We start from the raw sequence: 15767 nt of genomic DNA, 5'->3' as shown, positions 1-15767 counted from the left end.
TTCTGATGGTCCCGTCACAGCAAGTGATTCGGACACCTCTTCCGAAAGATAACTATGCGCTCCTCAGTGACCAAGCGTTCTGCCGTATCCTGGGGTCAGAGCTCTGCGGAGTCACATGATGACAAGGCCCTAGAGGTCATTGGATCCCCGTGGACGGGGCTGTGATGATATGTAACTCATGCCAAAGCTGGGTCTCAATGGGTTGCATGAAGCTAGCTGTACTGTATCATCGAAGTGATATTTTTGGCTGACGTTTAACACTAGGCTCCCCACCCAATCATCCCCCCCAGAGCGTATCTGAATTTTCAACAACTAAGTGAAAATATTACTGTAAAAAACGTGTCTCTTGAATGCTCTGTGCGATGATTGCCATCGGTCTGACAAGGGGGGTTGAGGGAAGAGAAAGTGGGTGCCTCAGCAGCCCCGCAGTAAAGCCCTGGTTCCCCCCGAACAGCTCCTTCTTTGCACGTCTGTCCGGAGGCACAGCCCTAGCTTGCCCTGTGGCTGAGTTTCTTCAAGGGTGAGGTACTCGGAAATTCCTAATGACACACTTCATATCACTGTCCAAAGAGATCACTCCAGAAGGTTTGAGAAGCATTCTGTGCAAAATAAAATGCTGAGCAGCAATCTGGAAAGCGCGACCCCCTTCGGAAGGCAGAGAGACAGAGGAAGGGAAATTGCATTCGGGACAAGTCACGTTCTTTCCACCGGAGATCAAACAAGGCGTCCGAAGGGAAATGCAGCAGCATTCAGTTCTGAAGAGTCCCCGGGGTGGGGGTGGGAGGGTGAGAGATTCCTGGGAAGCCAAAACATGGCCTGAACCCAGCAAGGGACATACTCGGCCTCTGGTCAGAACCAGATAAAACATCTCCAGGGGAACTTTAGGTAGTGGCCTTCTTCATCCATCCTGGCTGCACAACACTGCTCCCTGTGGACTCGGACGTGTGAGTCTGTCTCCCTCGAGTCAGGCTTTCGATGTTGCTGTGTCTGCTTCTCTAGGGGTTTCCCTAGCGGGTTCTGAAACCCACTCCGGGCTTTCGGAAGGTGCCTGGTGTGGTTCACAGCATCCACACGTGCGTTGCAGTCTGCAAAACCCTCTCCCATCCATTCTTTCCTCTGAATCTCAGGGCGGCTCGGCAGGTGGGCAGAACATAAAAAGTCCCAGGGTCGGCCATGCTCCCAGGATGTCGCAGAGAGTTGGCCATGGTGGATCTGGATGCCCTATGTCTCCCTTCACCACCGGCTCCCTCACTTCTAGTAAAACATGCTGTCTCCTCCAAGGGGTCCAGAAAAGGGAGCCAGGCGTTGTTACTCTCCACGTAGCATCCCTTCTTTTCTTTAGGGAACTACCCCTTCCCTATTTCTAACGGTCCTGCTATCCCTGTCATCAAGAGGTGGGCTCGGGGTCTCCACAGCTGCAGAACCTCTCTTCCCGCACAACGGGTCCTGAATGGATGACATACGTATGGAAACTGGGGTTACAGGCTCTTCCACTATTCACCCAAAAGGGAGCGTTGGATCGTTTCTGCTATGGAGATCCCCAGATGTCCTCAATGCTGTCCTTCCCGAGGACAAGGAAGTCAGATTTTGCTTAACTTAGCCAAACCATGCCGACCGACTGATTGAAACTCCATTAGTGCCATCAATCAGCTGCACCGGGGGAGGAAAAAACCTTGAATTTTAGGTCCTAGGAAAGCAAACAAACACACTTCAGTTTTCTGGGAAACGTGTCGGAAGTCATTTTTCTTACAGGCAGGAAGATACTTTTTAAGATTTTGTCTATGTATATGCAAACTTGGCCTGGCATCGACAATCTAAGTTGATGCAGGTCCTATGGCATCAGCAGAAAGAGCCTCACAAATCTTTCGGGGAATAGTAACACTGTTCAGACAGTCGCTTGTGGAAGTGCGAGTCGTCATTAGACATCTCCGTTGCCTTGACTAGTCAGACCTAAGCAGGCTTCCAAGCCACGAAGGCCCAAGGGATCTGAAATAACTAGCTTGCCAAGCATTTTCGAAAACACATCACGCTCTCTGAATTCTGTTTGGCCCAAAAGATTGGCCGAGGCCCAGTTTCTCTTCCTGTGCTCTTGGAAAGCTTCCCTTCCTCCCAATGCTAGTGTTAAGCAAAATGAGAACCCAAGAAAATGTGTGCTTATTTCTTCTAAACTTAGCCCCTCCCTGGGACCGTCGCCTCTTTCTGGCCTCTTTTATGTGACAGCCTGTTCCAAGCAAAGGAGACGATATCTATTATTTATCCTACAGCACACATTTATATCAGAGGTACCCATCCCAGGGTATTTACAGGCTCCCTTTCAGCCATCAGCCAGCAGATGAAGGAAGCATTATGAAGGACAGTGTTGGCACGAAGGAGGTCGTGCTCCTTACTCTTGGCCCAGGCTGATGTCACCTTCAGAACGCTGAAAACATGACATCTAAATGAAGCCATCACAGTCTTTCCACCTGCAAAGATCCTTATCCCTACTCCCCACCCCCAAAAAGAGAAAAAGCCCGAAGCGTAACAATTTGCTTTTATCTCCAGGTTTTTTCCAGGCCTACGCTAATTTCTTGTTTTTGCAAAAGGGCCCATTTGCTTTCGTGGCAAGAGCAGACGGGCTCCAATCACAGGTGAGAGGAGCAAATGTCAGCAGACTTGGGTTCTGGTATTTCTTTCCCTCAAACCATGTAGTCCTGTGAGCCTCATGCTCCTTATCATTCAAAGGCATATCCACACATGTCATTACCAGTCTAAAGAAGTAAAGTGACCACCAGATGATTCCAGGAGCGATTTCCATTTGGGGACTAGAGGTTCTGATCACTGCAGGGGAGGAAAAATAATGTTCCCTCTACCCTTCTAGGTCCTTGGCTGAGACCACCCCTGTCATAGAAAGACAGACCAACAGGAGCAAAACGAATTTAATTGCACATGCACATCCAGGAGCCCCACAAAGATATGAGACTCAAAGAAGGGACCAGAACAAGAAGCTTTTACGCCTTTTAGACAAAGAAACAGTGAGTCCGTAAAGAATTGACAAGACAAAGGGGTTTGAGCTAAGGGTAGTAAAATGGTGAAGAAGTAATGAGATTTGTTTATACAGCCTTCCTCAGCCCTAAATTCCCTGTGTCTAGTGATAAGGATGCCTTCCACGCTTCTGCCACAGGGAAGGTACCTTTCACATGGCAAATGTAGTTCCTATTTTCAGACGGTGTTTCTTGGACCAGCTGTTTCTCAAGTACCTTTAATTTAAAATAATCAATATACCAAAGTGGCATATTTTGGCATAAGCTATTCTGAACCCCGATGTCACTAATTCCAAGGTATAAGGGGTTTTTTTTGTCCTCCATACCAAGCAATTCTCAGACACCGGTGGGGTGGCCTACCATTCAACTCAATTCTGACACTATCTACTTAGAGAGAGCATCAGACTCTGCATTTGAAGGGTCCAGTTCTACAAGAGTGCCCCCCCGCCCCCATTTCTGAGCCAATCACAAGTCCAGGTTATTTCCTGTGCTTCTGACTGGTCATAAATCGGAGACTCCCACAAACCCCATTTTGCGTTCAATTAGTTTGCTAGAGCAGCTTGCAAGACTCCGGGGAACATTTTACTTACTGGTAATAAGAATAAACTGGTATTGTTACCAGTTTCTTTCAGAGGATGTAACTCAGGAATAGCCCATGGAAAAGATGCATAGGGCAAGGGAAGGGGAAGGGGCACAGAGCTTCGTGCCCTCTCCAAGTGTAACACTCTTGCCACGTCTCCTTCGTTTTGCTAATGAGGAAGTTCTCTGAACCCCATCCTTTGTATTTTTACTGAGGCTTTATTACGTAGCCGTGGTTGATCAAATGATTGCCCGTTGGCAACTGAACTGGGTCTCCAGCCCCTCCTCCAGAGATGGGGGCGGGGGGAGCAGACAGACTGAAAGTTGCAACACTCTCACCACACGGTCGGTTCTCTTGGCAACCAGCCCCCATCTTCAGGTGCTTTCCAAAAGTCACCTCATTAACTTAACCAAAGACACCTTGACTGCCCTCATCACTTAGGAAATCTCAAGGGTTTTAGAAGCTCTGTGCCAGAAAAGGGGACAGAGACCACGTATGTATTTCTTACTATAAATCACAATATCACAGGGACTGAGTCATCAAAAGCACTCCTGAGGCGGAGTGTTCAAGGCAAACATTTCGACTTTGGTTCCCCTGCAACAGTTCTAAGACCCCTGAAATCACATCGTCCTATTGGCCGCACAGTGGGACGTGGTAATAAAGAGGGTGGGGGCGAGTGCAGTGGGAATCATCTGTGCTGAGGTTGAGAAGAGTGAGCTCATCTTCCAACTCCACCACCAGGTCAGGTCACTTGCCTTTCTGGACCTTCGTGCTGCAGTGTCCCAGCTGAAAAGATTGGCAATGACAAAAACTCAGGTGGCTTCGACCACTAACAATCCCGCCCCACACTGTCTACACTGTACAGGAAGCTGCCCCCAGCAGCGCCTGTAAATTATATGTACAACAAAGAGGAAGCTGTAAACATTTTCTACATTAACGGTGCTGGGAAGTGTTAAGAGGTGCTCATTGTGTACCACAGGTACTTCCATTATTGAGGATTAGGACACACATTAAAGGTAGTAATTCATCGCCCTGAGCAATGGTTGGCAGGAGCAGAAGTAGCTGCAGGTGAGGAGTGCACGGAACAGGAACTATCTATACCTCACCAAATTATCCCTAAAAAATAGTTACAACTTGGGGGCGCCTGGGTGGCTCAGTCGGTTAAGCGGCCGACTTCGGCTCGGGTCATGATCTCGCGGTCCGTGAGTTCGAGCCCCGCGTCGGGATCTGTGCTGACGGCTCAGAGCCTGGAGCCTGTTTCAGATTCTGTGTCTCCTTCTCTCTGACCCTCCCCCGTTCATGCTCTGTCTCTCTCTGTCTCAAAAATAAATAAACGTTAAAAAAAAAAAATTAAAAAAAAAGTTACAACTTGAAGAGAGCAGGTAGCTTTGCTATTTTAATCCCTTTTTAAGTTTATTTATTTTGAGAGAGCACACGTGCACGCAGGTGAGGAGGGGCAGAGAGAGAGAGGGAGAGAGAGAATCCTAAGCTGTTAGCACAGAGTCCAATGTGGGGCTCGAACTCACGGACTGTGAGATCATAATCTGAGCCAGAATCAGGAGTCAGATGTTTAACCAACTTAGCCACCCAGGTTCCCCGATATTTTAATCTATAATTTGAAAATTTTTAAGATTGATTTTAGAGATTTTGAGGCCCAGAACTCAAAGTAGTCTAGCAACATGTCAGGTGCTTAGTGGGCTGAATGGTGGCTCCCAAAGAGGTATGTCCACATCCTAATCTCCAGAGCCTGTGACTGTTACCTTATCCAGCAAAAGAGTGAATATTAGTATATATGACAAAAGATGTGGTTAATGAAGAATATTGAGAAAAGAAGCTTATTCTGGTTATCTGGGTGAGCTCTAAATGCAGTCACGTATGTTTATAAGAAGAGGTAGGGTAAGAGAGTGTTGAGACCTACACACTACTATGGACTGAATATTTGTATCCTCCCCAGATTCTTGTGTTGAAATGCTAAATCCTGGGGTGCCTGGGTAGCTCGGTCAGTTGAGTGTCTGACTTCAGCTTAGGTTATGATCTCGCAGTTTGTGGGTTGGGGCCCCACATCAACACAGAGCCCAGTTCGGATCCTCTGTCCCTCCCCAACTTGTCCTCTCTCTCTCTCTTGCTCTCTCTCTCTCTCTCTCTCTCTCTCAAAAATAAAACATTAGGGGCGCCTGGGTGGCTCAGTCGGTTAAGCGTCCGACTTCGGCTCAGGTCACAATCTCGCGGTCCGTGAGTTCGAGCCCCGCGTCGGGCTCTGGGCTGATGGCTCAGAGCCTGGAGCCTGCTTCCAATTCTGTGTCTCTCTCTCTCTCTCTGCCCCTCCCCCGTTCATGCTCTGTCTCTCTCTGTCTCAAAAATAAATAAAAAACATTAAAAAAATTAAAAAAAAAACATTAAAAAAAAAAAAAGAAATCTTAACTCCCAATGTGATAATTTTAGGAGATGGGGCCATGAAGATGGCCATGAAGGTCATGAGATTAAATGATACAGTCATGAAGTGGGGGGCTCTCATGAATGGGATTAGTGCCCTTAGAGAAGAGACTCCAGAGATCTCCCTCACCTCTTCCACCACACGAGGATTCGGCAAGACAAAGAGTCTATGAACCAGGAAGTGAGTCCTCTCCAGACACCAAATCTGCCAGGGCTTTGAAGAAGAAACAAAGAAAAAGATTCTCCTTAGAGCCTTCAAAGGGAGTACAGCCCTTTCGTACCTTGACTTCACACTTCTAACCTCTTGAAATCTGAAAGAATAAAAGTCTGTTATTTTAAGCCCCTTAGTGATGTAATTTGTTGCAGCAGTCCTAAGAGACTTAATACATGTAGCCAAGATGCTTTAATAAATAGATAATTATTCATGAATATCAATAAAACAATAACCTATGTAGAATAATACTTGACTTATTGCTTAATCAATTATCTTTGAATTATAAATGTATAAAAATTTCAAAGTTTTAGTAGACACATAGATCAATGGAACAGAAATAAACTCATGCTTATATGGTCAATTAATCTATGATAAAAGAGGCAAGCACATACAATGAGATAAAGACATTCTTTAATAAATGGTGCTGAGAAAACTGGGCAGCCACATGCAAAAGAATAAAATTGGATCATTTCCTTACACCATACACAAAAATAAACTCAAAGTGGGTTAAAGACCTTATTTGAGGCCCCATCCGTAAAACACCTAGGAGAAAACACAGGCAGTAATCTCTGACATTGAACTTCCCCCAAATTTTCCCAATATGTCTCCTCAGATAAGGAAACAAAAGCAAAAATAAACTATTGGGACCACACCAAAATGAAAACCTTTTGTACAGTGAAGGAAACCCTCATTCAAATGAAAAGGCAACTGACTCAATGGGAGAAGATATTTTCAAATGATATATCTGATAAGGGGTTAATATCCGAAATATACATAGAACTTATACAACTCAACACCAGAAAAACAAACAATCCAATTAAAAGATGGGCAGAAGGGGTGCCTGCGTGGGTCAGTCGGTTAAGCATCCGGCTCTTGATTTAAGCTCGGGTCACGATCTCATGGTTCGCAAGTTCAAGCATTAAGAAATCAGGCTCTGCTGGGGCGCCTGGGTGGCGCAGTCGGTTAAGCGTCCGACTTCAGCCAGGTCAAGATCTCGCGGTCCGTGAGTTCGGGGCTCTGGGCTGATGGCTCGGAGCCTGGAGCCTGTTTCCGATTCTGTGTCTCCCTCTCTCTCTGCCCCTCCCCCGTTCATGCTCTGTCTCTCTCTGTCCCAAAAAGTTTGAAAAAAAAAAAATTAAAAAAAAAAAAGAAATCAGGCTCTGCGCTGACAGTATGGAGAGTGCTTCAGATTCTCTCTCTGCCCCTCCCCCCGAATAAACAAATAAACTTAAAAAAAAAATGGCCACAGGACCCAAATAGATATTCTTCCAAAGAAGGCATAGAGATGGCCAACAGACACATGAAAAAAATATCACTCACCGTCAGGGAAATGCAAGTCAAAACCCAGTGAGATATCACCTTACACCTGTCAGAATGGTTACAATCAAAAAGACAAGAAATAACAAGGGTTAGAACGTGGAGAAAAAGGGACTCTTGAGCACAGTTGGCAGGAATGTAAGTTGGTGCAGTCACTGTGGAAAATAATATGGAGGTTCCTCAACACACTAAAAATAGAAATACCTGTACAATCCAATAACCCCAGGACTGGGTATTTACCCAAAGAAAACAAAAACATTAATTTGAAAAGATATAAGCACCCCTATGCTCATTGCAGCTTTATTTACAATAGCCAAACGTGGAAGCAACCCAAGGGTTCATTGATAGATGAAGGGATAAAGAAAGATGTGTCAAAAAATTAAAAATAGAACTACCCTATGACCCAGCAATTGCCCTATAGGTATGTATCCAAGGGATACAGGTATGCTGTTTTGAAGGGGCACATGCACCCCCATGTTTATAGCAGCACTATCCACAACAGCCAAAGTGTGGAAAGAGCCCAAATGTCCATCAATGGGTGAACGGATAAAGAAGATGTGGTATATATATTCAGTGGAGTATTGCTCGGCAATCAAAAAGAATGAAATCTTGCCATTTGCAACGACGTGGATGGAACCGGAGGATATTATGCTAAGCGAAATTAGTCAGAGAAACACAAATATCATATGACTTCACTCATATGAGGACTTTAAGACACAAAAGAGATGAACATAAGGGAAGGGAAGCTAAAATAATATAAAAACAGGGAGGGGGACAAAAACATAAGAGACGCTTAAATCTGGAGAACAAACAGAGGGTTGCTGGAGGGGTTGAGGGAGGGGGTATGGGCTAAATGGGTAAGGGGCATGAAGAAATCTACTCCTGAAATCATTGTCGCACTATATGCTAACTAACTTGGATGTCAATTTAAAAAATAAATTAAACAAAATAACAAAAAAAGGTATATTTCCCTGAAAAAAATAAAAAAAAAATAGTGAAAATAAAGAAATAAAAATAAAGGGGAAAAAAAAAGATGTGATTCACATAGACACAATGGAATATTACGCAGCCACACAATTGACCGAGATCTTGCATTTGCAACGGCATGGATGGACCTAGAGGGTATGATGCTAAGTGAAATTAGTCAGACAGAGAAAGACCAATCCTTATTTCACTTATATGTGGAATCTAAAAACAAAACAAAACAAAACCAATGACCGCACAGCAGAAACAGATCTATAAATACAGGGAACAAACTGGCAGTTGCCAAAGTTGGGCGGGGGGATGGACAAAAAGGGTGAAGAGGATTGGGAGTTACAGGCTTCCGGTTATGGATGAATCACTCGGGGATGAAAGGTACAGCGGAGAGAATATGCCCAGTACTGTTATAATTATGTTGTGTGGTGACAGACGATTAGCTGCATTTGTGGTGAGTGTAGCACGAGGTCCAGAGTTGTGGAATCACTATGCTGTGCACTTGCGACCCGTGTAGCATCATGTGTCAACAGCACTGCACTAAACTGAAGAAAATCCCAAAATTTCGAGAAGCGGAAGAGGTCACATAGCTTCCTACACACACTCTTAATTTAAGGGTCTGAAACATGAGCCCTGTTTCAAAAGCCATCTGATTAGGGTCGCCTAATGCAGCCTCTCGTTCTAAAATAACTTGAGATACTAGGGGGAAAAAAATCGCCCAAATCTAAGGCTAACAGATAATCTATTGCCCGAATCTGGGACTTCTTTTAACAGATGTTTGACGTACGCGTAATTTCAAAGCCAAATGCTTGACGCTATTAGGAAGCACGGGAAAACAAGCCAGGCCCAAGTTTAAAATTTCAAATGAAGTATGGAAAAAGGCAAGAAACTTTTATGAAACGAATATATTCTAAACGTTTCCATGCGCACTAGCTCTGTTCTGTTTACAAGAGACAGGATTAATACATAACGGCAGGTAGAAGTTGGAAGAAAATAGACTGAAAACACACATATGCACGCACACACACACCTCACACACCAGGCAAATATAGCCAAGAGAAAGCTGATGTTGCTTCTACAATTCCAAATAAGATAGACTTTGCTGAGGAAACACACACACACACACACACACACACACACATACACATACAACATTATTAGTAGTAAAGTTAATCACTACTTAATAATACAAAAGAACAATTTACCATGAAGATTTAGCAATTTTAATACTTTTTAAAAAAATGTTTATTTATTTTTGAGACAGAGAGAGACAGAGCATGAATGGGGGAGGAGCAGAGAGAGAGAGGGAGACACAGAATCCGAAGCAGGCTTCAGGCTCTGAGCTGTCAGCACAGAGCCCGGCGTGGGGCTCGAACTCACGGACCGTGAGATCGTGACCTGAGCCGAAGTCGGACGCTTAACCAACTGAGCCACCCAGGCGCCCCAACAATTTTAAACATATATGTACTGACCAGGAAACCATAAGAGACTTTTTTTTTTTTTTTTTGAGAGAGAGAAGGAGAACACGAGAGTGGGGAGGGGGGAAGAGAGAGAGAGAGAGAGAGAAAGAGAATCTCAGCAGGATCCACGCTCAGCACATGGGGCTCTATCCCACAACCCTGGGATCATGACCTGAGCCAAAATCAAGAGGTGGATGCTCAACCGACTGAGCCACTCAGGCGCCCCCATAAGAGACTGTTAACAGTTCAGAACAGGGGCACCTGGGTGGCTCAGTCAGTTGAGCGTCTGACTTTGGTTCAGGTCATTATGGCTCAGGTCATGATCTTGCAGTTCCTGAGTTGGAGCCCCCAGTGGGGCTCTGTACTGACAGCTCAGAGCCTGGAGCCTGCTTCCGATTGTGTCTCCCTCTCTCTCTGCCCCTCCCCTGCTTACGCTCTCTCTCTGTCTCCTTCAAAAATAAATAAACATTAAAAATTAAAAAAAACAATAGAGAACAAACAGAGTTGATGGGAGGAAGGTGGGTGGGGGATGGGCTCGATGGGTGATGCATATTAGGAGGGCATTTGTGATGATCCCTGGGTGTTGCATGTAAGCGAATCACTGAATTCTACTTCTGAATCAATATTACACTGTACTGAGTTAACTAACTAGAATTTAAATACAAATTAAATATATGTATATGTACTTAAGTCTATATACTCCAAATATAGGAAATAAAACTTTTCAGAATTATAAAACAAATAATAAGAAGTGTGCTGCTATGGTAAGATGTTTCATACAAGTCTCTCAGTAATTGCTATACCAGGCAGACCAGTGATTACTAAACACGGGGGTTGAACCACACAGGGGACAAGTTTTCTCAAAGTCGTATGAATGAACTCCTGAGACTAACAACTGGAAATTTTAAAAATCTTTCTAAAGATCTGTACAATGTTTACCAATTTGATGATACACAACGCAAATATGCTAGCAACAACATTCTCTGACCACAATACCTTGAGGAAGAAGAAATGGATAAAAGATGACCCCCAAATGCTTATACTTAGAAATCAAAACACTCTTTTCCAAATAACTCATGGGCAATTGCAAAAATAATCATGGAAATTAGAAAATAACAGTACATGGGGTGCCGAGGTGGCTCAGTCGGTTGAGCATCCAACTTCGGCTCAGGTCATGATCTCGCGGTTCATGAGTTCGAGCCCCGCGTCGGGTTCTGTGCTGCCACCTCAGAGCCTGGAGCCTGTTTCAGATTCTGTGTCTCCATCTTTCTCTGCCCCTCCCCCACTCATGCGTGCTCTCTCTCTCTCTCTCTCTCTCTCAAAAAGAAATAAGCAGTTAAAAAAAAAGAACAGTACATATAAAACTTGTGGGATGAAAGCTTGCAAAGTATCAGAGGCAAATATACACACTCAAATCCACATTTTAGAAAGAAAAAGCATTGAAACTATGAGCGAGGCATCCAATTTTGAAAAGGGTATCAGTGTAGATGCTAAGGAAATAGAAGGAAAAATAATAATAAAGATAAGGCAAAAAAAATAAAGAGGCAACAAAAAATATATAAGGAAAACCGGCTCTTTGAAAAGGCTAAGTTGAGGGGCGCCTGGGTGGCGCAGTCTTCGGCTCAGGTCAGGATCTCGCGGTCCGCGAGTGCGAGCCCCGCGTCGGGCTCTGGGCTGATGGCTCAGAGCCTGGAGCCTGCTTCCAATTCTGTGTCTCCTTCTCTCTCTGCCCCTCCCCCCTTCATGCTCTGTCTCTCTCTGTCTCAAAAATAAATAAAAACGTTAAAAAAAAATTAAAAAAAAAAAAAGAAAAGGCTAAGTTGAAAAAAAAATTATAAAACTGACTTAGAATCAGTAGAGCATATAAAATAAAGAATCAGAAATGAAAAGGTGGAAGTATAGATAGAGATGTTTCTAAAACATAAAACCATAAGGAGTGCCTGGGTGGCTCCGTTGGTTAAGCGTCCAACTCTTGGTTTCAGCTCAGGTCATGATCTCGTTGTTGTGGGATCCAGCCCCATGTTGGGCTTGGCACTGAGCATAGAACTTGCTTGGGATGATTCTCTCCCTCTCTCTCTGACTCTCCTGCTCACAGTTGCTCGCGTTCTCTCTCAAAATAAATAAACATTAAAAATAATAATCATGGGGCGCCTGGGTGGCTCAGTCGGTTAAGCGTCCGACTTCGGCTCAGGTCATGATCTCGCGGTCCGTGAGTTCGAGCCCCGCATCAGGCTCTGTGCTGACAGCTCAGAGCCTGGAGCCTGTTTCTGATTCTGTGTCTCCCTCTCTCTCTGACCCTCCCCCATTCATGCTGTCTCTCCCTGTCTCAAAAATAAATAAACGTTAAAAAAAATTAAAAAAAAAATAATCATAATAAAATAAAATAGAAAACAATAATCTGAAATGTTTGTGCCAGAAAAACCCTTTCTTGTACTGAACATGTGCATATATATAAGAAAGGATTTTTTTTTAATTTTTATCTATTTTTTGAGGGGGGGAGGGGCAGTGAGAGAAGGGGACAGAGTATCTGAAGCAGGGCTCAAACTCACGAACCATGAGAAGACGACCTGAGCTGAAGTTGTACATTTAACTGACCGAGCCACCCGGGCACCCTGAGAAAGTATTTTATAATCATGATACTAGAAACAAATTCATAAGGAAAGAGATTAATCAAATTGAAACATATAAAACTAAAACATACCCTGTAAGTTAAAATATTAATTCAAAAATGTTTTAAATTTTTAGGAAATTAGAAAATGTTTCAACAAATATGAGAGACAATTGTTAATATATTAAATGTTCAAAGAATTCTTTCTAATAGATAAAATAGATACACATCCCAGTGGAAAATAGAAAAGATATTTGAATATATGATTCACAGGAGTAGAAAGAAAATGGCCATTGGATTTTTTTTTAACTCCTCTTTGGCTCACTGGTAACTAAAAAACCCCAAACGTAACAACAACCACCACAACAACAAGACCCGAGAAACATTCCATTCCTATCACAACCATAAACTGGCAGATAATATAAGACATGTCTAAGCGTTGGTATAAAGGTGCACTCTCATCCAGTGCTGGCAGCAGAATTCAGTTAGTATCAAATTAAGTAATTTGATTTATTTCTGGACAGCACTTCAAAAATATATAGGAAACACTTAAAATATGTGCATTTTTCAGAGTCAGCAATTCCAATTCGGTAATTTACTCTATGAGAAAAGTCACCAGTTTGCATAAAGCCTTCTTTGTAGGGATATTCATGCTTATAATAAAGTTTGGTAACAAACTAAATATCCAACAACGGGAAAACAAAACTTTGCAACCATTAAAAATGGTGCTGTAATGTTAATGGAGTTCTTGAGGAAATGGCTAAAAGAGAATTCTTGAGACCTTCTTTGGTGCAAAAGGGTGATTTTATTAAAGCACGGGGGCAGGGGGCGCCTGGGTGGCGCAGTCGGTTAAGCGTCCGACTTCAGCCAGGTCACGATCTCGCGGTCCGTGAGTTCGAGCCCCGCGTCGGGCTCTGGGCTGGTGGCTCGGAGCCTGGAGCCTGTTTCCGATTCTGTGTCTCCCTCTCTCTCTGCCCCTCCCCTGTTCATGCTCTGTCTCTCTCTGTCCCAAAAATAAATTAAAAAAACGTTGAAAAAAAAAATTTAAAAAAAAAAAATAAAAAAAATAAAGCACGGGGGCAGGACCCCTGGGCAGAAAGAGCTGCCCTGGGGTTGTGAAGAGTGACTGATGATATACTTTCAAGTGAGTGGGGGTGAGGGATAGTGTAAGTCTCTAAGGAATTTGAAAGCAAGGCTTTCAGGACCTTGAGAGGCTAGCCACTGTTAAGATAAGGTTACTTTGAGTCTTTACTAAAACAAAAATATGAAGGAAGCAAGGCAGCCATGAGTTGCTTGAGGAAGGTCACTCTCTGTATGTTTCAGGTATCTATCAGTGGGCTGCAAGCTGCAAAGAGATTTAATTTAAGCTACATTTCTCTTGCCTTCGTTTCCCTCATCAATGTCACAAAGATGTAAACAAATAGACCAGCAGAACAGAAAATAGTGTCCAGGAATAGACGCATACACACACAGCCCCCTGATTTACAGCAAAGGCATTAGTAAAATTTAGTGGGAGAAAATGTCCATCGGTGTATGAATGGATAAAGATGTGGTATATATATACAATGGAGTATTACTCGGCAATCAAAAAGAATGAAATCTTGCCATTTGCAACTACGTGGATGGAACTGGAGGGTATTATGCTAAGTGAAATTAGTCAGGCAGAGAAAGACAAAAATCATATGACTTCACTCATATGAGGATTTTAAGAGACAAAACAGATGAACATAAGGGAAGGGAAACAAAAAGAACATAAAAACAGGAAGGGGGACAAAACAGAAGAGACTCCTAAATATGGAGAACAAACTGAAGGTGGCTGGAGGGGTTGTGGGAGGGGGAATGGGCTAAATGGGTAAGGGGCACTAAGGAATCTAGTCCTGAAAACATTGATGCACTGTAAGCTGGCTAACTTGGATGTAAATCAGGGAAAAAAATAAAAATAAAAATAAAATAAAGTGAAATAAAATAAAATAAAATAAAGTATAATAAAGTAAAGTAAAATAAAATAAAAATAATTTAGTGGGAGAAAGGATGAACCTTTCAGTGAATGGGATTAGAGCAACTGAATATTTGTTTGGAAAAATGAACTTGGCTCTTCAGCTTACACTGTAAACCAAAATTAGTTTGTGGTCGATCGTAGACCTAAATGTAAAAGGTAAAAACTATCAAGCTTCTAGAAGAAAACATAGACAAATGGCTTCATGACCTTGTGGGAGGCAAAATTTTCTGAAACAGGAAACGGAAAGTTGTAACCACAAAAGAAAAAGAATTGATAGTCCGACTTTGTTAAAGTTAAAAACTTCTGCTCGACAGAAAGTATCACTTCACACAAATGGCACTTCACAATGCCCACACAGCTGGTAAGCTACAAAAGACACTGGACATCCTTACTCATCAGGTATGTACACACTAAAACCACAGCGATTGTCGCAAATACCTACCAAAATGGCTACAATTAAAAAGACCCAAAATGCCAAATGTTAGCAAGGATGCGGAAGAAGTGGAGCTTTCATTCATCCCTGGAGGGAGTATCAATTGCTTTGACCCGTTTGGAAAAACGACTGGACCACTAAAACTAAACATACCTACACTTTGGCCTGTTTCTAGGTTCCCAAGAGAAATAAAAGCGTACGTCCTCCAAAGGACTTCTATAAAATCGCTTCTCGGCCTTTTGGCTAAGATCAAGTGCAAAGCACTTATATAAGAATGTTCATGGCCACTCTATGCACAAGAGCTACACAATGGAAATAACCCAAATATTTGTCAACAAAAGAATGAAGAAACAAATTAGGGTGTATTTATATAGTAGAATACTATTCTATGCTATAGAATACTAGAGCATATAGTATAGGAATATAGCAATGAGGAAAAAGAAAAAGCCATTAGTATACGCAACAAGATGAATGAATCTTTAATAAAATTATGTTGAATGAAAAAAGGTGGATCCAGAAGAATACTTTTTAAAAACCGTATTCCATTTATGCAAAGTTCAAGAACAGATAAAAATAATCTATTTGTGTGTGAGTGGTAAAACTCAGAATAGAGGTACCAAGGACGCCTGGGTGGCTCAGTGTCCAACTTCGGCTCAGCTCATGATCTTGCGGTTCATGGTTTTGAGCCCCACGTAGGGCTCTGGGCTGACCGCTCAGAGCCTGGAGCC

The 15767-nt window shown here is 43.1% G+C and overlaps 1 long non-coding RNA gene across 1 annotated transcript; it reads right to left on the bottom strand.

Annotated features, from left to right (window-relative positions):
• Positions 1-2843: 2843 nt before the first annotated feature.
• LOC131506584 (uncharacterized) lies at positions 2844-6512 on the bottom strand. Its single transcript, XR_009259049.1, has 2 exons — positions 6164-6512; positions 2844-4386 (listed from the first exon to the last, which is right to left on the bottom strand). It is a non-coding gene; the product is annotated as an uncharacterized LOC131506584 (long non-coding RNA).
• Positions 6513-15767: the final 9255 nt, after the last annotated feature.

This window comes from Neofelis nebulosa, chromosome 3 (assembly GCF_028018385.1).
Source record: "Neofelis nebulosa isolate mNeoNeb1 chromosome 3, mNeoNeb1.pri, whole genome shotgun sequence".
Lineage (NCBI taxonomy): Eukaryota > Metazoa > Chordata > Mammalia > Carnivora > Felidae > Neofelis > Neofelis nebulosa.
This window is presented reverse-complemented; position numbering and strand designations above follow the sequence as displayed.